The 25,851-nt window shown below is 48.5% G+C and overlaps 1 long non-coding RNA gene across 1 annotated transcript; it reads left to right on the top strand.

Moving 5' to 3' along the window:
- The first annotated feature begins 13,470 nt into the window (after positions 1–13,470).
- LOC128084108 (uncharacterized) lies at positions 13,471–22,768 on the top strand. Its single transcript, XR_008208339.1, has 3 exons — positions 13,471–13,557; positions 13,641–13,950; positions 21,932–22,768. It is a non-coding gene; the product is annotated as an uncharacterized LOC128084108 (long non-coding RNA).
- The last annotated feature ends 3,083 nt before the right edge of the window (positions 22,769–25,851 follow it).

Here is a 25,851-nt window from a genome sequence, read left to right as displayed (position 1 = left end):
GGCACTGCGAAGTGGTGTGGCCTCCATCCCTGGAGGCGCTCACAGCCTGCACTGGGTGGCCTGGGCAGGGATTGGCGATGGGTCACCTCCACCCTCAGCAGTCTGTAATGTGAGATATGGGAAGAAGAAGCAAATGTCCAAGACCAAAAAAATCCCTCCAAACCCAAAAGGAAAGAAAGCAATCTAGGCTGTTTCTTGACAGCTGTGAAGGGCAAAGTTGGACGGTGGTGGAAAAGATCCACTCTCCCAGACCTCCTCCTGTCTGCCCAGCCTCACCAGAGGGCACCAGTGGGGAACTTGGAGCGTTCCCAAAGGCAGCAACAGTTTGGGCCCAGAGCCACGTTTCCCTGCCTCTTACTGGAACACAGGAACAACAGAGATGCTAAACAATGCATACCTTGTCCCAAACTTGGCATTTTTTTCCATGGAGGATGCTGAGATTGTGATTAAACCTGGTTACATCGTGACATTTTGCTCTGTGAGAAGGCTCTTCTTGGCTGTGCCCAACACTGCGGTGCTGCTCAGCAGAGCACAGACGGCCTGACAAGATTTGGCTGCTAAAATCTCTAAAAATAAAAGCCACCTTTCTTTCTTTCTTTCTTTCTTTCTTTCTTTCTTTCTTTCTTTCTTTCTTTCTTTCTTTCTTTCTTTCTTTCTTTCTTTCTTTCTTTCTTTCTTTCTTTCTTTCTTTCTTTCTTTCTTTCTCTCTTTCTTTCTCTCTTTCTTTCTCTCTTTCTTTCTCTCTTTCTTTCTCTCTTTCTTTCTCTCTTTCTTTCTCTCTTTCTTTCTCTCTTTCTTTCTCTCTTTCTTTCTCTCTTTCTTTCTCTCTTTCTTCCTTTCTTTCTTCCTTTCTTTCTTCCTTTCTTTCTTCCTTTCTTTCTTCCTTTCTTCTTTCTTTCTTCCTTCCTTCCTTCCTTCCTTCCTTCCTTCCTTCCTTCCTTCCTTCCTTCCTTCCTTCCTTCCTTCCTTCCTTCCTTCCTTCCTTCCTTCCTTCCTTCCTTCCTTCCTTCCTTCCTTCCTTCCTTCCTTCCTTCCTTCCTTCCTTCCTTCCTTCCTTCCTTCCTTCCTTCCTTCCTTCCTTCCTTCCTTCCTTCCTTCCTTCCTTCCTTCCTTCCTTCCTTCCTTCCTTCCTTCCTTCCTTCCTTCCTTCCTTCCTTCCTCTTTTTGTCCTCCTCCCTCCAAAGAACCCCTGCAGCATCACATCTTCCTCCTGATCCAAAGCATTGGGCAGAGGGGCTGCAGCCATGCTGCTGGGCTCTGAGATGGTGGCATTTTGGTTTTCTGTAGCAATTACTTTGGAAAATGGGGATTTTAAAAAATTTATTTATTTTTTTAATCTTTTATTTTTATTTTTTTTTCAGGTGTTAGCAGTGGCTGCAGAAATGAGGAAGCAAATGGGGTGCATCCAAACACTTGCCATTGGCTGGGCTGCGTGGAGAGGAGCTGTTTGAGGTGCCCTATGGAGAAGGTCTTCCTGGATAAGGAGGCTGGGGCTCTGCCCAGAACGTTCCAAAATGTTTCAATGAACTGAAGGCAGTCGTTCTGATCCCTAACTCCCCATCCTTTCCCTCCCCTTGTTTTCTCTTCGTTACACAGAGATGCTGTGCTTTACTCTCACGCTTCTGAAGGATCCCTCAACATTTGTCACAAACCAGTGCCAGCAGCTCAGAGGTTGCTTGTATTTTCCAGGGTAATTTTGCTCGATCCCTCAGACAGATTGAGCTTACCTCAGCATCCTGTAAGCGCTTCCTTCCTGGCCCAGGTTCCCACCCCTCACTGATGCCCTAGAAACTGCTCGCACGGTGAGGAAGGCACTGCAGCCCTGTCTGTGAATTCTCTTTGCATTCCCTCTCCACTACAAGACACGAGTGTCAAATCTCTTTTCTCTCCATTATCCTTCCTGGAGCTTCTGCTGTTGCCTCCTTGCTGCCTGCCACTCACTCAGCCTTTCTCATGCTACCCCCATGTGCACACACAGTCCCTTTACGCTCACCCTTCTGCTCTCATTCCCATTTTTATAGGATTCCTTTTTGATTTTCAGGACACTAAAGTGCTCCTGATGCAGCAGTGCTGCTCTTTTACTGTTGCCCCGTGGTTCCCCTGTGTCAGGATGTCTAGCTGCCGTGCACCTCTAATAGACTCTTTTAGTAACTTCACACACTCCTTTCCTGAGGACGGCTCCCAAGGGTCTCTTGCCAGTGGTGAAGCATCCCCATGAGTTTGTTCAGTTTACATTTCTGCATCCATCTGTCCTTTTCCTGGGGAATGCTTTCTTAGTTTAAACCCCCAAACCAACCAACCACGCAGCCTGTGATTGCTGTCCTCCTCGTGACACCACCTCCAAAGGCGCCCAAACTCTCCTTCCATGTTGGTCAGGATTAAGGCTGCAGTAGCTGCCTCCACCCTACATTCCCAATCTCACCGTTTTCTGGCAGAAAAGAAAAAGGGCCTGGGTTGTTGTCTGGGCAGGTTACGTCCTCCCGTATTTATTTTTTTTTCCAACAGGATGTCAAAATGGGGTGGTTTAGGTATAAAAAGTTGCTGTTTATTCAGCCAACTGCTCGCCGGATGAGGCTTTAACTTGAGAATAATTGCAGATAAAACGAAGCCGTATTTTTGATGAATAAATTGTTCTTCTTTCAAATGTGTTCAATCCGAGGTTTAGTGCTGTGATAAATCTTTGCTAACTTCTGCTCCTGAGAGAAGCAGCAGGCAGGGAGGGAACGTGCCACGTCCTGCAGGAACGGCTCCCAGGTGATGGGAATGGGCAGAGACCAGCCAGCACCTGCAGGCAGAGGAGCCCAGATGCCACTTTGCTCTCTAACTGGTGAAGAGCTGATGGAATTGGGATGTCCACCCATCCTTCCATCATTCCATCCACCAATCCGTCAACTCTTTGCTTCTTTCTCCCATCCAACACTCACCTGTAATGCTGCGGGATGGGATGAGATGGGTGTATCTCCTGCAAAAGCTCTGTGGAGGGGAGGCAGAGGGGCAATGATTTAGCCAGGAGCGAGGGTGCCTGCCCCAGGTGCAGCTCTGTGTGAGCAGCCAGGACAAGGTTGGTGCTGGCGAATGGAAGCTGGGATGAGGGCTCACCCAAAGGCTGGGAGATGGAAGGGAGCCAAAGATGGTGAGAGGCACCAGAAGGTGATTCCCTCCACCAAGCGTGATGCTTCCTCCCCTAAATGTGAAATCTCCCCCAGATGAAGACAAAGCTGTGGTCAACACTCAAAGAAGAAACATGATGAGGGTAGCCTGCTCAACGAACAGACACATCCAGAACCGCAGCCCTGGGGACAACAAGGAAACAAGGACTGCCCTTCCAGAAGCTTCCTCCCAGCTTTGCCCCATTCATTGCAGAGGACTTGGACCACATAGCCTTTAAAAGTCCCTTCCAACTCAATTCTATGATTCTATTGACTCCACATCCCTGCTGCTGCTGCCCAAACCTTGGGAGCACCAAGCTTGGGAGCAAGGAGCAGCACCTGGTCTGCATGGTGGTCACGTTGTCCCGGAGTGATGCTACTGAGGGTCTTTATGCTGGGAGAGGCAGCAGTGCCCACCACCACTCACCATCCTCACCCACGTCTCTCCTGCATCCAAGGGGACAGAAAGGGGCAGGGTTGGTCCCTAACCCCAAACCCACCCAAACTGCCATTGCAACGGCTGCAGCTCCGAGGGCCACACGTCACAGATGCGACCTCAAAACCAAGACGCTAAGCCGTTCCGCTTTCGGAGAAGCTTAGCACTCAAAGCTGATTTCAACAGCTTTTGCCTAAAGTTTTAAGGCCCGTCACTAATCAGCAGCTGCTTTATGGCCGTTGTAAAAGATCAGGAAAAATAAAGAAATCTCCCGAAGTTGAGGGGAGCGCGTCCCGGCGCCCGCATCCATCACCGCTGAGCCGACATTTACGAGCACAAGGAGCCATAAATCCGTATGGGGCTGACACTGGCCCAGGACTCGATGCTGGAGGGGAAGTGTTGTGTCTGAATCCGTGTCCTGCCCCAGGAGGAATTTTATTAATGCTCCACCAGACGCATCCCAGCTCCAACTACATCCATCCCTGGGTTTTATAGGCTCTGCTGTGCAGCAGCCTGGGCTCCCGACGGGCGGTTTTGAGCCCCCAGTGTGCAGAAGAGATGGGTGTTCTGGGTCGGAGCATCGTCTGCTGGATTTTGTTCACCCTCTATAAGCACTTGTGCAGCATCCAGGCGCTGCTGCCATAGAAACCCACCAGAGAAGGCTGCTGGCTCAGTGTGTGCTGAAATCCAAGGGTGGGATGCTGGGGGCAGCGGGGCGAGCTGGGCGGTTACCACACAATCACCAAATATTCTCATTTTGAAGAGCCCCACATTGCATCCAGTTCCCAAACCCAAACCCTTGGCTCTCAGCAGCCCTGAGTCGAGAGCAAGACCTTGCTCTGCTGCCTTGTAAAATGTTGTCTTTGCAAACCCAAGTGTGTGCATGGGGTTCCTGAGATGTCCCCAACCGAAGCGCTCGCTCTGCTCGCACATAAATTGACATCTTGTAAGCAAGTAGCCCAGAATACTGAGTAATTATAGCTGCCACTGAGTCACAGGGGAGTGTGGGCACCACATCTCTCTTACAAATCACAGCAAAAGACCCTGCAGATTAAATCTTTCCTTCCCCCCCTTCTCGCTCCCATAAAAGGCTGCATTTGTGCTGCAAACAGTAAAAATAGCAAGGGCTGTTATTAACAGAGATGTACAACTGCTGACTCCGATGCAAAACGTGTCTCCATATGGTCATTACAGTTGAAGGACAAAAACAATATTTTATGTTTCTCTCAGTTATTGTTCATCAAATGTTTATGAAAATGCATAATGAGTGTGTATGATGAGCTCGCTGTTCAATAAAAGGAACGAGACGAGAACCGGTGCGTGTTTTCCAGCCCAAATAATAAAGACCATTAAATTAATAGTTTAATTATGTCATAAATTTCAAAACATTATCTAGAATTCGTTTTATTTTTATTTAACCCAATAACACGTTTATCTGCAACTCTTCCTGGGATCTGTACATAAACCTGCAGCCATGGTTATGTTTCCCTGGCCTCGGTTTCTCTTTCACAGCCCTTCTGGAAATGCGTTGCCACTGACAGCCTCGCACAGAGGTGCTGGAAGTCGTTGGGTTGTGATGCTCAGGGTTGAGTGTGGGGTGTGTGGGGCTGTGGCTGCCCCTTTGTGTCCCCTGCGCTGTGTCCTTGTGCCCTCGGTGCCATGCACCCATGTCCACCTCTGCCTGCCGTGCATTGTGCTGGTCCCCAAAATGCCATCACATGGGACATGGGGTGGGACAGTTTATGGGTTGGGACATGTGGAGGCTCTGGGGAGGCAGTATCTGGGGTGGGACGTGCAGTGGGGTGGGACAGGCTCTGCATTGGACATGAAGTGTCTCTGAGATGGGACAGGCTTCGGTAGGACATGTGGTGGCTCTGGGGTTGGACAATAGTGGCTCCAGGATGGGACAAGCAGGAGCTCTGGGATGCAACAGACTGAGGTGGGACATGTGGTGGCTCTGAGGTGGGACATAGTCCAGTATGGGACACAAGGTGGCTCTGGGGTAGGACATATGGAGGCTCTAGGTTTCCCCGGCTGTGCTGCCCCGCTCCAGGCTCAGCCTCCATGCATCATGTTGGAGACTCACAGCAGCTGTGCTGCAAACCCACAACACAAAGCAACTCTTGGGGCCTTTTGCACACCAAACCCACAACACAAAGCAACTCTTGGGGCCTTTTGCACACCAAACCCACAACACAATGCAACTTTTGGGGCCTTTTGCACACCAAACCCACAACACAATGCAACTTTTGGGGCCTTTTGCACACCAAACCCACAACACAAAGCAACACCTGGGGCCTTTTGCACACCAAACCCACAACACAAAGCAACACCTGGGGCCTTTTGCACACCAAACCCACAACACAAAGCAACTCTTGGGGCCTTTTGCACACCAAACCCACAACACAAAGCAACACTTGGGGCCTTTTGCACGCCACTTCCTGGCACATCCCTGCATTGCCCCTGCATGCAGCTAACACGGTGGGCAAGGAAATGGGATCCGCTCAATGTTCTCTGAAGCAGAGCTATGGGTACTTCAGTAATAACCAACGGCCCATTAACAGCAGCAAGGCCTTGCAGCAGGCACTGTGTAATTAGCTGAAACTTCTGTAAACGATAAATTTATAATTAGAGTCTCTCTAACAGCTTATAGCAGTGGAAGGGGGTTGTGTGTCTGCTTCCTGGGTGCCAGCGCCTCTGTGGGTGAGCACGGCGTGTCCCTGCTGCTTGTTCTGCTTGTGGAGAGGTGTTTCATTAAAGGCCAATTGGAAATTTAATTATATTCATTCTCTCTGATTGCACATTTTGCTCTAGGTGGACTCACCTGCATCTCCCCTCCCTACCTGCGTGCTGAATCAATCTCAGCAGTCGGGTTGCTTGTGAATACGGATGTTTAAGACTCTCACGTCTTGCTGCTCACACTCACATCCTTGTTCCCACTCCCGGAGGAGTCATAGACTCATGGAATCACGAAGGTTGGAAAAGACCTCTCAGATCCCCGAGTCCAACCCCAACCCGCCCCACTCTGCCCCACTGCCCACATCCCTCAGTGCCAGACCTCCACACTGAGCACTCCAGGGACAGTCACCCCGCACTCCCTGTGCCAATGCATCACTGCTCTTTCAGAGAAGAAACGTTTCCTAATACCCAACCCAACAGCTTGAAGCCTGGAGCACCTTTGTTTCCAGCAGTGGGGTTGGGTTGGTGGGATTCTCTTCAATGGGGCACGATGGTTGCTGCAGCAGTGCTGGGTCTGTGTGCTGTCCTTGCCCCCAGCACCACCATCCCTGTCCCCGCTGCTGAACAGAGACCTCACTTTTATGGGCACTACAGCAGCCACCGCTTTATTCGAATGGAGGCTTCTTATGGTTTAATATCATTAAATACAGATGCAACTTGTGTTCTCTAAAGCTGTAATGCCCCTTCCTGTTACTGCCTTACAATTAACTAGGCTATAAAGCTTTCAAACATATTGCAGACACTAATTCAACTGGATGGGGAAGAAACATGGTTTTATTGGGCAATTACAGGGCTTGGAACACGCTCTGATCCACGTGATGGCTTCCCAACAGACCAAGGGTCTCCCAGGCCATGCTGCTAAGCCAGGTTCAAAGGTGGCATCCAAATAATCCTGTCTCCAGGCTGTGGGGGTGATTTAATTCACAGCTTAATAAAAAGCTGTCCAGGAGCGTTGTCAGACCTGGGGAAAGCAGGGAGCTGCTGTTGCCAGGCTGTCCACACTGCAGCTCCCACTTCTGCTCTACTGGACGCCTGGAGAGCTGTGGGTGCCCCATTCCCAGCACTGCTCCAGGCCATGGATGGACTCTGGGCAGCCTGGTCTGGTGGGGGCAACCAGCACAGGGCAGGGGTTGGGGCTGGGGGAATGCAAGGGCTCTTCCAACCATGCTGTGATTCCCTGCAATGGATGTGGGGCAGATTAAACCCCCCACAACACCCAGTGACCTTGTTCAAGGCACTGCGGCCTTGGCATCTTTTCCAGAGGTGGATGCTGGGGGTGTCCAGCTCCTATGGCTGAGTTACTCCACCCAGATGAGGAGTGAGAGCAGATGATCTCCATATTTCTTTTCATATTTTTCTTTTTTTTTTTTTGGAAATGGAGAGAATTTGTGAAGTGCGGAAGGGAGATGGTTTTATTTCAGCTATAACAGCAGAGATCTGTATCCCTGTTTATCCCCAGTATGACTGCTGCTTTCATGGTATTACCTTCAAGGAGCAGTTTCTCATTTGTATGTTTCTCTCCGGAGAGGAAGGTCGTATCCTCCACAAACGAGAAAACTAATTAGAGAAGTAATTCAGCAGTTGTCTGATAGGTCAGATATCAGGAATAAACACACAGGTTAGCGCATGGCTACGATGATGCTTGCAGGCAGGAGCAGGAGCAGCATCCTACGGGTGAGAAGCGATCACGTCTCTCATCTGCAGCCTCAGAGCTGGAGAGATGTGGTCGGCCAGTGGAGCAGCAGTCATCCTCGTAGCTATTTGCTGCTTGCAAACGAGATACAGCCTAAGAATTGTTCACAGGAACGGCTCCAAGTAGCAAATTCATTTGAGAAAGCTGCAATCTGCTCGTGGCTAATTCAAGAGCAGAAAGAGAGGAGGACTGGTGCATGTGATGAATTATTCACATGGTGCACCGTGAGGCTGGTGGTGCAGAGGTGTGGGGTAGGCATGGCTTGGACCTCATCGTCTCAGACAGAGAGAAAACTGAACTGGCCCCGGGTCTGGGAGTAAATTCCTTTCCTTGATGTTGAAACTGGGACAAGCAAGCAAAATGCAAAAGCTAGATCCTGGGCAATGAGGTACGTATGTATGTGCCACCAGCACGGAAATTAGCAGCAGACAATGAGGTTACACCTGGGAGGAAAACTAGGCAAGAATTAGATGCTGCTGAACTGGGGGACGATACCAACCAGCAGTCCAAGAGCATCTGAACAGCCACACCAGGCAGCAGGCTGCAAAGCCTATGGGTGTGCCTTGGTCCCAATGGCTTTTGGTGTTGCCATGTTTAGCTGGTGGTGCACCTGTCAGGACAGGGTGATTAGCACTGAAGTGCAGCTCCAGAACTACATGACAGACAAGGAGCAGAAGGGAATGAGAAAGGAGGAAAGTGTGAGAGGATGAGAGTGGGGCTGACATTGAAGGGAAGGTGAAGATCCTGGTAGAAGTGAGCCAGAGGTGAGGGAGGCATGGAAGGAATGCAGATGGGAAGTGGAGGGGCCAGAGATCCCACAGTGCTTGATAGATCTGACCCTGGGAGACCTGCTGCCAATGGCAGCAGCCTGGAGAAAGGGGCATTTTGTTCGATAGGATGATCTGGACTCAGTGATGGTCCTGCTAAAGGGTCACACCAGGGCTCCATCATCACGCTCTGTCCTGGCTAGGAATCCTGCCTCGGGGCCAGGGCTGTGAAGACACAGCTCAGCTTCTTCCCAGGAGTCCTGCTGGGCTCAGGAACTCCTCCAACTGGATGGCAGCAGGCATAGATATAAACCTTGGGCACAGATCAACTCAGACATCACCAGCAGCCATCTGGCCACTGCTGCTGGGGGGCTTTAATACGAGCAGGGAAAATGAGATCAGTCACAACAAAGAACAAACATTCCTGGCCAGGAGTGACCAGAAAAACAAATCCTTAAGCCAAAGACAGTCCAGGTGGAGCAATAAAATGACGTTTTCTCATAAAGGAAGTTTTTCACCCACCAGTCTCTGTGGGTGAGGTGGGAGTGGAGCAGGCTGCCATAAGAGGGAGGTGGCAACAGAGTTATTTTGCCGAATGCTTTGTTGTTTGCTGTGGGAGATAAGATAGAAAGTGCTCTGATGGCAATACTTTCTGCAAATATTTGGTGACTGCATTTGATTCTATCCAAGCAGAGACCACCAGCATACCCTGTCTGTGAGGAAGAGATTGTTTCCAGGTTGTCAGAGAAATTCTGTTTGTCGTCTCCATCTGGAGCTGTTTTCAACAGCATGCTTGCGTTCTCAGCCCATGTGCATTTTAGTCCTGCTCCAGCCTGGGTGTCACTGTTTGGGGCTGGGACTGACCCAGCAGATAGGAATGATGCTCACAAGAGGTGCAGAGCTTGTGGGATCCTTTGGGCTGCACTGGCAGGAGTGGCTGAGGGAGCTGGGATGGTTCAGTCTGGAGAAGAGGAGGTCAGGGGAGATCTCCTCATTCTCTCCAATAGCCTGAAATGAGGTTGTGGCCAAGCTGGGGTCGGTCTGCTCCCAGGTAACAGTGATAGGATGAGAGCTGATGGCCTCATGTTGTGCCAGAAGAGGTTCGGGTTGGATATTAGGAAACATTTCTTCTCAGGAAGAGTGGTGATGCAATGGCACAGGATGCCCAGGGAGTGGTGGTGTCACCAACCATGGAGGTGTTCAAGGAACTCGTAGATTTAGTCCTTAGGGATGTGGTTAGTGGGCAACATTGATGGTAGGTGGATGGTTGGACTTGATGATCTTAGACCTCAACAGTTCTACGACTCTTCGATCCAGGGAAGAAAAAACATGAGACTGAGAATTCCAAGCAAAGCTCCTTGGGGCAGTCTGGTTTCCAGTCTCCTGCACGTGTTACCCACCCACTCCTTGTGTAGGGACGTGTTGCTCCCCTTCAGTTAAAGCACCCTCCAGCAGAGTATCCTGTCCCAGGAGGTGGGCACCCCCCTCACTGGGGTACTTCTCTGCTAGAAAAAGCTCCTTCCAACACTAAAGCAATTCCTCCACAGCAAAGTGCTCATGTGGGACGATTAAGCCAGCCTGCAGACTTCTTGTTAGTCAAGATAAACAGGTTGAGCTCCTTCGAGTTGCTCGTTTCTCCATCCATCTAGTGGCTGGCAGGCTCTGCACAGGCAGCTGTTGGCAGCACACGCATTACTCTCAGCTGTGCTGTGCTGCTGTGCTCTGCTCTCCCCTCTTTATCCCTTGACTCGCTCCTCACGTGCTCTCAGTGACCCCTGGCAGACCTGCAGAGCCCCGTTGGACCCCTCGATGGAGCACTTGGCTGTATCTCAGTGTGAGGGAGGAAGGACCCCGGGTGATCCCACCTCTCCAGTCCTGCTGTGGATTTATCCATCCTTCCGTTCTTCGCCTCAGCCACAAAGTTCTTATGAATGAGTTTTCAACATGCATGTTAGAATCACTGATGAAAATACTGACTGCCTTAAACCTCCTGCTGGAAAACGTCATGAAAACCACAGGTTTAATGACAGCTCCCCATCGACGACGGCTGTCTGAGCTTCTGCCCAAGTCTCAATCTCTCACGTGCTTCTCCCTGACACTGCTGAGCGCCCATTTTCAATCAGCCATGCAGCGCAGTCCCTGTGCTGAGGAGTATCACATCTATTCAGTTACTTTTATTAACCAAACCTGTGATCTCTTCTCTGAATGGAATGAGGGCTGACAAGATCCATTTCCCATAAAGCCATGCTGATTGGCACTAATTCTCCTTCCAGCTGACTCCTGTATCACTTTCCCTTGGCTTTGTCCACGTCTGATGCTCAGGGCATCCCCCAGCCTGCTTTCTCTGGTGGGGGTGTGCTGTACCTTCCAGTAGTACTGCACTTACTGGGGATGCTCCTGTGTGATGTAACGCCTTCCCACTATATAAGATAACCCCATTCAGTGCCATTTAATCTTTGATCTTAACATTGCTGGTGAGTTCTTCAAATTCCTCTTGTGAGACAGACATGAAGACAGCCCACAAACATTTATTGCATTTCTGCCTTATTAAGAGCTTGGTCGTCTCTAGAAGAAAAACCCCTGCCCCATTTTATTTTGCTCACTGAACGTTTCAATTGCCTTCTCGCTGTCATACGTTCACTAACTTATGTATTTTTAACTGATGAGTGCAGTTCCTTGTATCAATTTTCCATACTTCATAACACCTAGTTGAAAATCAATGGTTGTCTATTTCCCCACTCCATGTTTTCTGTTCCTAACAGCAGCCTCCACTGCTGAAAGGATGGGCACCTGGCCAAAGGCGTCCTCTTAGTTGATTATGAAGTTTTGGCTCTCTGAGAAAAACTCCCATTTTTCACTCCCATTACCGTGCAGTTTGTTGTCCCTCCTCTGATAGCAGTTTACTTCTCTCATGGGACGTTTCCCTTCTGCAACACCACAGAAGCCCTGACCCGATGCTGAGAACGGCTGCTGCCCTTCCCTGGTGGGATGGCGTGCTTCTGGGCTGTGCCTCCATGGAGACCCCCTGCTCCTCCAGAGTTTGCAACCTTGAGAAGAAAACGGGGCAAATCCAAATTAATAATTTATGAGTGACGGAGACAATTTTCACCTTTCGGGGAAGAGAAGAAAATCGTTCCATAAATATTTTTCTTCTCCATTTCCTGCCGGTTACTTGAAATTTGATTTCCATCTAGTTGGTTTCGTTGAACCTCCCAGTGTGATTTGAAAAGTGTCACCAACAATCACCCCGCTGTGGAAAGAAGGAAATGGCAACACAGAAACTGCCTCACCAGCCCCAAAGGGCCCAGCACAAGGATGGGGTCAATGGCAGATCAACAGTTTGTGGGACCAGAAATGGCAAGTCACAAGCTGATCTAGCACTGCTCCAGCTGCATGGCATTGCCTTTGGGGTGGCTGGGACAGGGAAAAAGGGTATGACCTCATGCCATGCCAGTGGAGCTTCAGGTTGGATGCTAGGAAAAGATTCTTTTGCAAAACAGTGGTAATTCATTGGAACAGGCTGTCCAGGGAGGTGGAGGAACCACTGTCCCTGGAGACGTTCTAGAAATGTAAGAAGTGGCACTGATGTGCTCAGTGGGCAGTGATGGTGGTAGATGGATGGCTGGACCAGATGACCTTAGTGGTCTTTTCCAACCCTAATAATTCCATGATTCTCCGATCCACATCATGGGGCAAGTGAAAAAGGGGCTGTGGGCAGCAACAGCTGGGCGTCTGATCGCATGCATGCACATCATCTTTGGGTGGAGAATCCAGAGGGTCTGATGCAGGGAGCCTGGGGAACCCCAAACACCATGCTGAAAATCTGTGATCTTCCTGATACTTGCGGAAGACAAGTGCTGAACAGGCAGCAGCCCTTGGTGGACGTCATCCAAGCCTGGAGGTGTTTACAGTGTCAGCTCTTTGAGCATAATAGGGAATTACATGAATAGGCTGGCTGAGCTTGAAAAGTAATAGCTGCGTTGAAAGCAGTTAGGATCAAGTGATGCTTGCCAGTGCCATGGCTGCCTCATGATCATGTCAGACATGGCTGTGCTGTCCTGTGAGCCTCTAGGCAAGGAGAGCACTTCTAAGAGAGTCCCTTCTAAGAGAAACTGCAATAAGTAAATATAGAAATTCAAAACAACTCACAGCACCTGTTCCGTAGGAATGATTGCCCAATGCCTTTACTTAGCGCAGAGGAGCATTAAGCTTTCCATGCTGGAAATGAGCTGTTCTCTTGACCTTCTGCTTTTAAATAAACACCCAGGATGGCAATAACAGCTCCAAGTTGAACGCATCAGCTAGAGGACTGCTGGGTCTGGGAGGGGGGAGGAAACCTGGGGCAGCACCGTGTGCTCTCCTCCAGCCCCGAGGGAAAGCTCAGCACGCGTCAGAGCTGGGTGCCACCATGCATGAAGGCTGGATATTAAGAAATTTGGAAAAAAATATCTCAGAAAGAGTGGTTACACATCGACACAGGCTGCCCAGGAATGTCACAGAGCTCCTGTCCCTGGAGGTATCGAAGAACCGCGGAGATGTGGCACTGAGGAACATGGACTGAGTGCATGGTGGGGGTGGGTCAACGATTGGACGTGATGACCTGAGATGCATTTTCCAACCTTAATGACCCTAGCATTCTATTCCACGATTCTAGGGGCAGATGTTCCCTTCTGCAGGCATGGTGGGACACAGAGGGTACATCCAAGTGGGACCTGGCTGTGCATGGATAGGAGACCTCTGGTTGAGCAAAGCCAGACCCAGTTCTGGGCTCAGGTAACATCCTGCTCCCCATATCCCATGTTTAGGTTAATATCTGACATCACCTTTGCTGTGATATCCACCATTCTGCCCCACAGACCCTATGCAGCAGAACACACTGCTACACTGGTGTCACATCCCATCCCCAGGAGAGCTGGAAGAGGTTTCTGCACAGGACCTGTTTTTGGCTTTCGCCCAGCTGCATTGCTCTGAAGACTGATGAGTGCACTCTGGAAGCTAATTAGAAGTTTCTTGCATAGTTTGACTAAAATTGGTCAAACTGTTATGGAGATCCAGGTCAGAGACATTACTCAGATTTGGATTTGCTCCTTAAATTGTAGTTTTTGGAGTACGTTCCTCCATCTGAACTAGAAAAATCTTTCCACTGGGCAGTCTGGGCCAAAGCAGGTGAGCGGCAGTAATTAAGCACTGCTGCTAACGAGGCTTTTACTTTAGAGTTAGACACCCTCCTCCCGGTGGCAATTTTCAGCCTAGAGATTGGTGTGAAAAGCTCCTGATTTGCTTTTAGTATGTTTTTATTAAGTAAAGTGAAGGTGAAGATACAGAACTCTGTTTTTCTCCTTCACTGGGCAGGGCCATATAGCAGCCCCAAGATGCTTCACAGCACGGTGCTGACCACTTACCCTTATCCCTCTTCTTGACTCCCTTCTCTTGCTGTGGGGCCACTGGGCTGGATGGGGTAGGAGAGGAAGTTGTCCAGAAGGTTTCAATGGGGTCCCACCTGTTCTGAGAAGGCAAAGCTTTGCTGCAAAGGAATCATGAGGGATGAGCCAAAGTACGGACGTCTCTTGGCCATGGTTGGGTAAGTGAAGATTGTGCTCTTCAAAATAAGAGGGGTGAAGGACGTGGTTGTCCCCCTCTACTCAGCCCTCGTGATACAGGACCCATCTGGAGTACCACATCCATGTCTGGAGCCCATCATGCAGGAGAGAAGTGGAAATGTTGGAGAGGGTCCAGAGGAGGGACACACAGATGATCAGAGGGCTGGAGCACCTCCCTGTGAAGGTAAACCGAGGGAGCTGGGCTTGTTTGGTCTGGAGAAGAGAAGGCTGTGGGGAATCCTCATTGCAGCCTTCCAGTATTTAAAGAGAGATTATAAACAGGAGGGGAATCAACCATGAGGCCCCCTCCAATCGAAGCCATTCAATGATTCTATGATTCCAGGACTGCAGCGACACCTGGGGCTGCAGAGGCATTGGCTCAAACCGTGAAGAGGTGCTGACAATTTGCTTTGCATTTCCAGCGTTTGATGTTAGATAACAGCTGTTCCAAGCAGATGATTAATGCAGATTCACTACCCACGAATGGGATTTTCCTTTGTTCACCAGAGCAACGTGGAGTTCCAAGCTTTCACTGCTGTGCCACGGCTGTGCCATTTCAGAGAAGACAGAGCCCTGAAAAATTCATGTGCAGTTCTTGCAGGAAAAAAACCCCCTACAAACTTAATATGGGTTCTCCTGACACGCGAGCCCTCTATTAGGCCCTGTAAACTTTTCCTGACATTACCAGTTCATGAAAACTTTGATTTTGGCTGTTGACTAAATCTTTAATCTTCCTCTACCTGCTAGCCCTGTCTCCTTTTCTTACTTAAAAAAACATTTTGGATTTGTCTTCGATGGCATCTTTCAAATGTCAGCAGTTACCAGACTAACACGGAATGCAAAGGCCTTGGCAAACAGTCTTTTAAAGAGCTGGGGCATATAAATTTAAAAGCATGATATAATCTAGGAGGAATCCATCAGGCAGGGGAGCCTCTTGCATGAAGTGTATTGAGAACTGAACACAATATGAGCAGAAGGAAAATTGCTTTTTCCCTTTTGAATTTTTATTCACTTACCAGCAATATTTACTAGTAGCAGGCAGAATCTATTTTTCATTTTCTGGGGAGATGGGAGAATTCTGGTGCCACTCATCTTGTCACCAAATTAAATCTGTCGACTCGCTGCCAGGTTGCCGCGATATTAATGATACACTTGTAATCCCTTTCATTTGGGAGGGCTGCGGATGGAGAAGTGAGACACTTGACCATTGTTCACACGTTGTAATAGAAGGAAAAAATAGCACTTCTGAACTGCTGGGAAACCGTGGCTCCCTCTGCCATTTATTCCCCTTGCGTTAACAGAGCCTGGCTGCAATCAGCTCTCACGGCTCGGTGTGTGGACACCCGGCCATTGCTGGCTTTTATGTAGCAATCAGTCGCAGGAAGGTGAGTCAGGTGAACACAGCAGGCACTCGTGTACCTTAGGAAAGAGCTCTGAGATCACCAGGCCCAACTCCAACCCGTCCCACCATGCCCACCCACCGTGTCCCTCGGTGCCGTACCTCGCATTGCTTGAACACCTCTGGGGATGGTGATTCTACCACCGCCTCCCTGGGCAGCCTTTTTGGGATGCCAGGATTTGGACTTGCAGGCTGTGGCACTGCAGGGGCTGGTGCTCATGGCAGGATGGAGAGCTTTGCCCTTGGGAGTCGCACTGTGGCTGTATCACTCTGTGCCCTTCCGGCTCACCAGACTCCTAATTAGCATTCCTTTCGCGTGCTTAATTAGCACATTCCTGCCTTTAAGTTATGGGCTGCTTTCCTCTATTTACACCCTCCTAAAACATCAAGGGAGAGGTCCATAAATTACATCTCATGAAAAACATTAATTGTTTGAACTCCTTCTAGGGATTCATAATGTTCTTCTTGCTACCCACTTCGCAGGAGCAGGAACACAACAGTCCTGAGAGGAGGCATCAGATCTGTTTGAGCCCCTCCAGCCCCAGGCTTTATGCTTTTATGCTAGGAGAAGGTCTGAAAACTGAAGAACCATCTGCTTTCAGGCATATGGTCGGATTTTTGGGTGCAGAGCCAGAAGTTGGATTTGATGATCCCTGTGGGTCCCTTTCAACTCAGGACATTCCGTGGCCCCCACTTTTCCTGCATTCCTGGAAGAGACCAACGCACAGCAGAAATCCAGGCTGGTACTGGTGGAGGAGTGAAGCTGAAGGATAAGGAATGGACTCTGCTGTGTTTGTTGTCCTTGTGTGGCTTCTTCTGCAGCTCTAGGACATGGCCTAAGTGGGACTGGTCTGACTGGCTGATGGAACTTGAAGCACTGTGCTGAACCTGGCTGCTGCAATTCATATCCTACGGTTCCAATCTTCACAAACGTGGGAATCTGATGTCTAGGACTGAAGAAGTCTTTTGGCATAGAGCTCACAGGTCTGAAGGTTGCTCTGCACTTTCCCCCACAGCAGTTATCATCACTGACCATTTCATACCAGCCTACCAAGGCTCAGATCACCCCAGACCTGGACCACACCAGCTGGAGCAGATTCATGCTACTTTTCCTCTCTTCCCAGAGAGATGCTGAGGCCACTTTTCTGGTGTCCTCAGTGCTACTTTTCCCCAGGACAAGGAATCTCGTGCAGCCTCCTGGGGACAGGCACTGTGCTTATAGGCTCAACTCTGCATGGCATAACTTTTCCTCCAAGCACCAGCTCCTAGTCTTTTACTACCTTGCAGTGAAGGAGTCTGAAGAGTTACTGTGCCCTATGCTTCCTATAGGGTTGGTTAGACACGAGCTGGAGGCTGTGAGGCATTTGGCAAGCATCCCCTCCATTTACATGTAACAAGCTTTAGCTATTGAACTCTCATTAACAATTAAAGTGCAGCCAAGACCTTGGCTAATGAGAAAAAAATGTCACCCTGAAATGTGAGCTGGCCTGGTGCCTCCTGCTAAGTGCTGAGCAGCTGAGATCAAGAGTTCTTCCTGCCAGTGCTGCTGGTTGTGCCTGTGTGCTGACAGAGATCACAGAATCATAGGATATCCCAAGTCAGAAGGGACCCACAAGGATCATCAAGTCCAACACCTGGCTCCACATGGATCCTTGGATGGATTCATCCACCATGCCAGGACACTGAACCTGGAGGAGACACGCAGGGAGCTCTGCCATTCTGAGATACCTCTGGGGTATAATTTCATGCCTGTTATCACACGTAGGAACCTCGTGATCTTCAGGTGCAATTGGGTGCTGTCACAGTCCAGGTACGTTTCAGTGGATGAACACTGGACAGAACATCCATGATTGCGTAGGGGACTCGTGTAACAGTGTGAATGTTGGGCTCATGTATCAGTCCAGGCTGCGTGAGGAAATGATGAGGGAATTAAGAGCCCTCTCTCCATACTGAGTGACGTTCTGCACACACTGTGCACTTGCCCAGTGCCCCAGGCAGCCTGCTGCACTCAGCAGAAGGCAGCGCTGCGTGGGACGTGCGTGTCATCTTCAGATGCTTTCTACATCATCCTAGGTAAGAATGCAACAAGGCAGGCAGTAATTCTTCGTGCACGCTTTGCATCTATCTGGAATTTACACATTACTGCTATTGACACTCATGAGTGTGTGTTTTCAGTCATACAAAAATATTACTTTTGTTCAAGGATGCTCCATGGATACCAGCAAACCTTCCCAGTGAGAAAAGCTTTGCAGGAAGTTTGCTGCTGAATTCAGCCTCCCTGATCTCCAGTACTGGCGTTTCTGCAATGTGCATCCACTCTGTATGTACCTTCTATAAATTGAATGGTTATTTTCTCCTTTTCTTTTAAGATATACTTGAAAGTCCAAATCACATCCACCGGGGTTCTTTTGGTCTGTTACAGATCACGGAAGAAAACTGGAATCCTGTCAGCCATCTTTAAGAAGTAAACCTTGTGTTTCCATAGGATTTCAGCTTTCTGAATGGCCAAGAGTGTGGCACCACCACCTTGAGTGCTTGGAGGTGGTATCTCAAGGTCCTCAGCCTGCACAGTAAAAGCCTATCACCAACCAGCTTCTGAGCATAAAGACATATTGGGTTCATCACCGTTAGACACTGGCTGTCCTTTGGTTACTGCCAGCTCCATTTCATTTGGCGTGGGCCGGGAAGAGATGGCTGAGGCAGAAGGACTTTGAACACAGGGCTTTGAATCAGAAAAATGCCATGGAGAAGATGAAACAAAACTGAGGAGAAGGGAAAAAACAGATGTAGAAATGAGAATGGGAATTGTGACTTCCATAAGAGCAGTTTTGGTGGCTAGGGGGTTATCCCCAGAGGAAGGAAATGTAGGAAAAACGATTGTATTTTAGGAAGAAGAGCATTTAGAAGTTAGAAAATCAATACATAGAAAAAGGAAAAGTGTTTGGGGACTGATATAAAATCAGAAGTCAAGAAACCTCGAAAATATGTGTAGAAAGTGACATATATGAGTATAACCCATGTTTAGCAGGGCTAAATTAATCAGAAGAATTTAGAAGATATTAGACAACAACGAAAAAAAGAAACAAAAAGACTCAAATCCCAGCGACGTGTCAGAGCCAGAGCAAGACAAAGTCCTTAGGGAGACATGAAGTTTGGTGGTCAAACAGAGGCAGCAGGTGGAATTTTCAGCCCAGTGAAACCCAGCAGTCTGTTGATGTTGCTAATGCAAAAGCTGAACAAGCTGAGACTTTGCCTGTGAGGAGGGCTGGGAATGGTGCAATCCACAGAGCTTCATCAGTGATTAGTGCAGTTAAACATTTTTATCAATTATCTGTGAGTAAATGGAAAAAATGACTGCTAATTACAGTTATAGCTTGCAGTGCCAGCTTTACGTTCAGGAATAAGGAACAGAAATCATTCTTAAGCTGCGGAGCAATATCTTCTGCCAGAAAAGAAGAAGAAAAGAAAAAATGAAGATTTCCTCTTGGCAAAGCAGCTCTTGGGGCATGCAATGGCAGAGCAGGCACAGGAATGTGAAAGTGGGGCGCAGTGGGTCAGGGTTATGTGCATGTACCTGTGGGCATCTGCCTGTGCAGGGCGTGAAAACTGCAGACCTGAAGGGAGGAGGCTCCTTGTTTGGCGGTGAAGAAAAGTTCTGGAGCTGAACGCTTGCTGCCAAAGACAAGAGTGAACCTGCTTCCCCAGCAGGAGTAGCAGTCGATCCCATCCAAAGGAAAAGGTGTGAATTTGGAGCTAACATCTGACAAGCCCAGTGCTGGGCATTTATCCAAACACCATCAGATTTCCCCTTTTTCTATCCAACACCAAGCTGACTCAGGAGTAGGGCAGGGTTTGAGGCTGGGTACAGCTGGATCTGCTGAGGAAGCACAGGAGAGCTGTGTGTAGAACCACAAACTGCCAACAAGATGTGCAGCTGGACCCCTGCATTCCACAAGATGGGTTCTGATTCCTAGAGCAGTGACTTGCTCTCACCAATGGTCTCACCAATGGTCTTCCCTGTGTCTTACCAAAGAAATCTCACTGTAGGGCTGTCGTGTTTTGTCGTCAGCTGTGCCACTCCTGTACCCCACACGGATAGAAATATTTGAGCATCCGTTTCTTTCTCTCCTCTGCAAAGCCTCATCCAGCAGAAGATTCCAGCATACCTGAAGGGAACGGTTTGCTCAAAGTGGATGAGACAGAAGGTATTTGGATCACGGGGTGTGCAGCTTCAGGTGTACCCCTGTGCAACACAGGTTGTGTTTGATCTTCGTAGGTGGGTTTCATCTCTATTTGAATTTCTCCAGCTTGCCTCTTGTTTCTCGACAGATCCTGTCTCTTTTCTGTAATGGAATAGTGACAGATCACTGCAAAGTGCACGTGTCATGTAGCTACTTACAGAAATGCATGCACAAGTGATCACAACAGGCTTTTCCCACCGAGATCCTTGTAGTAGAAATTGCGCCATTGATTTTCCAGCATCCTATGAGCAATATTTATTTCCGCATTTGCCAAATGCACATACTCCTTGCACAACAGAAATGTGCATTATTTTACCATTCATCAGGTGGCTAAGCATTTCCAGGCAAGACACAGAGCCATTTTCTGCACCTGCTCATCTGGAAGAGAAAATGAAGAACACTACATCCCAATGAAAAGGTGGAGGTAATTGAGACAGACAACATTTAATAATAGGCTCAGAATATGCCCAATAACCAGAAACAGCAGTTTTGCTCTTGCAAAAAACCTCATCCTGATTATTTTAATGGCTATGAGTCTCTATCTTAATAAGTAGGTGTTTGAGAGTAAGTAAAACAGATTGTGCTGAAAGCAAATGAATACACCCAGTAGCTGCAGAGGTCTGAGACGTCTGCATCCTGCCCCTCTGTCCTTCCCCCATCCCAGGGCTCCCCTTTCCCTCTGCTTGAGGCCACTGCTGAGGGGGTGACACCTCAGGTCACGTTCATGGTCACAGCACTCCGTGGTTCCTGGGATGTCTCTTCCCATAACAAAAGCAGGCTCTGCACCAGAATTTGCATCACACAGAGATCTGGGCAAAGAAAAGGAGCTTTCTGGTGGCACTGAGTTACACGGTTAGTGTGCATGGTGAGCATGGGCTGACGGTTGCACTAGATGATCTTAGTGGTCTTTTCCAACCTTCATGGCTCTATTCTATGTTTCATTCCTTGATTTTTGGAAGGCGGAAGCTGCCCTTGTTGTCCTATACAGCCTGGAGCTGGCAATGACCTCTCCTGGATGAGAGTGTGAGCTTGGGCGTGGAACAGGGCTGCTGCAGTCCTGCTTGGTCTATGGGATACCGCATCTTTCTCCTTCCCAGAGCAGTGCTTCGGCCTGTGCTCGCTCGCAGCCAGCAAGGTGGTTCCAGGGGCTGAAAGCAATCTTACCAAGAGCAGCACTTTTCTGTCCCCTGGATAACATTTCTTTATTTGGCAACCTTGCAAAACCCAGTTAATATAACCACAAATAAAAATGCCTGTAACCGGCCATATATTAAGAGAGAACTGGCTAAATCCTTGGTGGGTGTAAGTCAGTGTGGCATCACTGGCTTCCAGGGGGCTACCTTGATTTACACCCGCTGACTTCAGGCCAAACATTTACATTTACAGCGTAGAGACATGATAAAATGAAATGAAAACAAAACACTAAACACGATTCCGTCTTCAAGCTTTATGTGAGCCATAAATGGGTTTGAAATCAATCACGTGCCTCTCGCGGGCCACGTAACTCAGACCAGAGGAGCGCGGTGCGGAGCCAATTGCTCACCCTACCTGCTGAATCGTGCAGAGATTTGCTGCTCTGTGGAGGTGAACTCCATACAAAGCACCATTTTTTTTTGAGGCTGGGAATTATGCTGAGAAGTCAAACTCTCGGAAGGCTGGGGATGCTGGAATTAGGACTGTGTGGGGAGTGAGAACTTTTCCTGGTGCTTATGAATTGAGAAGTACCTTCTGTTCTCAGCCACATCTGATTTTCCCCACCTCACTCATTTTTTTCTGTGTGATTTCATCTTATTTTTTTTTGTTTCGAATCACGCTCTTTATCACTGGTGGGAAATTTCTTTAGAGATGAGACACTAAATGGCATTTCCTTCACTGCTGATCTACCTCCGTTACCTGTTCCATTTCAGGTTTGTACCTGGGGCATTTGACATCACCACTGTTCAAAAAGTTGGAAAGACAGCAACGAAATTATTCCTAATCTTGTCTCTAGGCTGCTTCAGAATGTCTGTGTTGTTTTAAAAGGTAGATTTGCTACTGGACAGAGAGTGAGGGCTACAACGTGAGGCTGAAGGGATGGGTGCAGTTAAAATCAACTAAAAGTCGTTGTACAGAAGTTTTGACTTTTGCTCTCAATGAAAACTGGGAGTTTTGGGGCTTGCAGAGCAGAAAATCTGCTTTCTGTGTTGCTTTAAAGCCTTCTCCTCAAGTCCATCCGTGGCTGTGGTGTAAATGGTGTAGGTCATCCTTGGAGCCTTCGCTCCTTTTCTGCAGCAGCAGTGTGTAGAATGGCAGCTCATTGGCTCAGGGCTGCTGCATACTGCGAGTGTTTGTGTTGCCTTCTCCTTAGAGATGTTTGAGTGACCTTGAAACACGAAACCCATCTTGATAACTGCATCACAGCTTTTGGTGATCCGAGGTCACACTTTGGACAGGACATGATGGACATCCTGCAACCCACAGCCTGCAATTCTGTTTGTCCCAAGCTGTTGGTATCTCTGCTAAAAAAAAAAAAAAGGAGAAATGTTGCAGACTTACATGACAAGCCAAATCCTGGGATTTATCACTGCCTCCTGAGGGATTAGAGTAGCGGGAAGGAGCTGAGCCTGTGTTTTCTTTCTGATGGGTGATTGCTGTGGATGTTGCCTCTTCTTAGCCTTCCTGACAAGAGCTTCGGATTTGCTTCTTGCATCTAAGCTGTGTGATGAATGGTTGGGGTGATTCCATGGACCTTTGCAGCAGCTTAAGTTGCTTCCTGAAGTTGCTGTGGCAGCAGGCAGCCCTGTGGCTGCACCAGGAGACTCCAGCCCCATTTCTGTGCTACGTGGGCACTTCTCAAGCAGGTGGGCTCTGTGCCTGGCCCTTTTGGCTTCCCCACTGCATCCAGGGTAACTAATGATGCTGGGAGAGACATTGAGGCCCTTTTCCAGAAGATCTCCCATTGGTCTTGCCATTCACAAGGAATGCATTTCCATAGCAGTCCTTGGAGAGAGAAACTAGAGAGGTTGGACCACAGCGGTTCCAAATATCTTCCTGGACCAGTATAAATGCTGGTGGGCCCTGGAACAGCCCCAGCATGGCACGTTCCCAGGGCTGTGAGTTCCACAGGCTGCAGTGCCAGGCAGGGATGCTCACTTCATCCATGCAGGCTTTGGGTGCTGTACACTTGGGTTGCCTGAATGCACTTCCTGGTGTTTCCTTGACAAGGCACTTCTTCTTAAAGCTTTTATTTTCTGTTTGAGAATTAGGGTAGGAATTTAGGAAAGGCCAAACATCTCTAGGAGCTCAAAGATGTGGTTTTAGGCTCAATCTGGGCTGGCAGGATTGAAAGAAGTGATGAAGACTGGTGAGAAGTCTTCAGAGGTGTGGTATGAAAAGAATTCCAATGACTGATCTTAACAGGGCCAGGGATTTGTGAGAGCATGTTGACACTGGGTATCAAGCACGCAGTAATGAGCCTTAGTCATTAGAAAGAAAAAACCAGGCCTTTACATTTCAAGGTGAAGCAGAAGGGTTGGTTGTAGCCCCCCTAAAAAATTCAGTAAACAAACGCAGTCTGGAGAGGAAAGGAGCCAAGCTCAGATGCTGCAACGTGATCCAGAGGGAACCAGATTGATTTTGTAAAACTTCTGTCAATGCGTTTTAGCAAATCAGTGCATCCCATTTGGCCTGGCTTCCTTCAGGGAGGTCACTGGTTAATCTAATGCAGGCAATGAACCACTTCCTTTCTGTTTATTCTTTGATTTTGCTTTTCTAGCAGGTATGGGTTTGCAACCAGCATGAGAAAACTGTGTTTACTGCCAGCACCTGAAAGCATTCCGCTCCAACAGATGCCTGTATTTCATTTCAAACACATCAGGATGTCTCTAATTCTCTGGCAATGGGAAGTTGTGTGTAGTGAATTCTGGAATGCTTTTTTAATAAGTTCTCTAGTAAGGATGTTGTTAAGCTGAATTTTAAAAGCAAAGATAAAATGTCTGGTTGCCTTGTTATAATAATCTCTCTTAGCAGTGAACAATGAAAGCACCTGTATGATGCGTACAAATGAAGTGACTGCAATTAAAAGTTATGCAAGCAGGAAAATTGTCAGAAGTCTCTGTAAGAGCAGGGAAAATATCACTAATAGACTCTGGGAATAAGGGCTGTGGAAGGCAGAGACATGGGAAATATTTATTGCAATATGTTATTGCAATGCATATAAAAGAAGCAGGAAGGCAACACACCAAAAGGAGACTTGGCCTTTTTTTTGTACTTGGGAGGATACATTGGAGAATTCTCTTTTGGCAACACGAGATGACAAGGAAGTGTCTGACGTTTCTGTGATCCACATTTGCAGCTTCAGGTTCTGAGATAAGAACACTCTGAATGTTTTTGAAGGATAAATCAGCAAGAAGATGATTAAAGTTGTTTGCTTTCAAAATGTACGCCCTGTCTGATTAATAGACAGTTCATAGCTTATTTGGAGCTATTATTCCAGGCTGTCTTCAGCTGCATGTCATGGAATCATAAAATCATGGAACCATGAAGGTCAGGAAAGACCTCTAAGATCCCCAAACCCAACCCCAGAAGACTCTACTGTGCCCATAACCACGTCCTTCAGTGCCACATCTCCATGGCTCTGGAATACCTCTAGGGACGGTGACCCCACCACTCCCTGGGCAGCCTGTGCCAATATTTCACCTCCCACAAACATCAGTATGATAAACTGATGGATAGCGTGAGGATGAAACGAGCCTATCTGCCCACCCAGCCCCAAAGCAGATCAGCTCAATGCATGCTCACCCAACAGATTATTAACAAATCCCTGATGACGATCACGTATTCCAGCGCTCTACGCTTCAGAAGGCTTCTCAGACATCAGGAGGAATTTCACCTTTGCTGGGCTTCAGGCTCAGTCCTTGCACTCCTCATCTCCAAAATCCAGTTGTGCCAGGAGAAAATCCAAACATTATACACGGCCAAGAGCTTCACATGAGCCAAAGCAAATGGTATCCTGGGGTCCATCAAAAGAGGGGTGGCCACCAGGGACAGGGAGGTGATCGTCCCCCTCTACTCTGCTCTTGTGAGGCCCCATCTGGAATACTGCGTCCAAGTGTGGAGATCGCAGTACGAAAAAGAGGGGGAGCTGTTGGAGAGGGTCCAGAGGAGGGCTGCTAGGATGATCAGGGGACTGGAGCACCTCCCTATGAGGATGGGCTGAGGGAGCTGGGCTTGTTCAGGCTGGAGAAGAGAAGGCTGTGGGGTGACCTCATTGCAGCCTATCAATACCTGAAGGGAGCCTACAGAGGAGAGGGGAATCAACTCTTTGGAAGGGTTGATGTGTGTAGGATGAGGGGAAATGGTTTGAAGTTGAGGGAGGGGAGATTGAGGTAGGACATCAGGGGGAAATTCTTTACCCAGAGAGTGGTGAGGTACTGGAACAGGCTGCCCAGAGAGGTTGTGGATGCCCCGTCCTTGGAGGTGTTCAAGGCCAGGTTGGATGGGGCCCTGGGCAGCCTGGTTTAACATTGGACATGGAGGTTGATGGCCCTGCATGTGGCAGGGGGTTGGAGATTCATGATCCTTGAGGTCGCCTCCAACCCTGGCCGTTCTGTGATTCTGTGAAGCTGTATGACCAGCTTCAAATCGAATAGGGAATGCTTGGGCAGTGTTTCACTGCTCATTTTACTTCAAGAAACAGCTACCAGAAACAAAAAATAAAGTTGGGAGGTAGCATTTCCTGACAATTGCTTGCTCTGAAGCTCCTGAAGAGTTTCACATTTTTCAGGCAAGTCAAGCAGAAGAGGCTAAGTGCACCCAGCTGTAGTACAGAAAATTGGGGAGTGCTGCA

This window comes from Tympanuchus pallidicinctus, unplaced genomic scaffold (assembly GCF_026119805.1).
Source record: "Tympanuchus pallidicinctus isolate F22 unplaced genomic scaffold, pur_lepc_1.0 scaffold25, whole genome shotgun sequence".
Lineage (NCBI taxonomy): Eukaryota > Metazoa > Chordata > Aves > Galliformes > Phasianidae > Tympanuchus > Tympanuchus pallidicinctus.
This window is presented reverse-complemented; position numbering and strand designations above follow the sequence as displayed.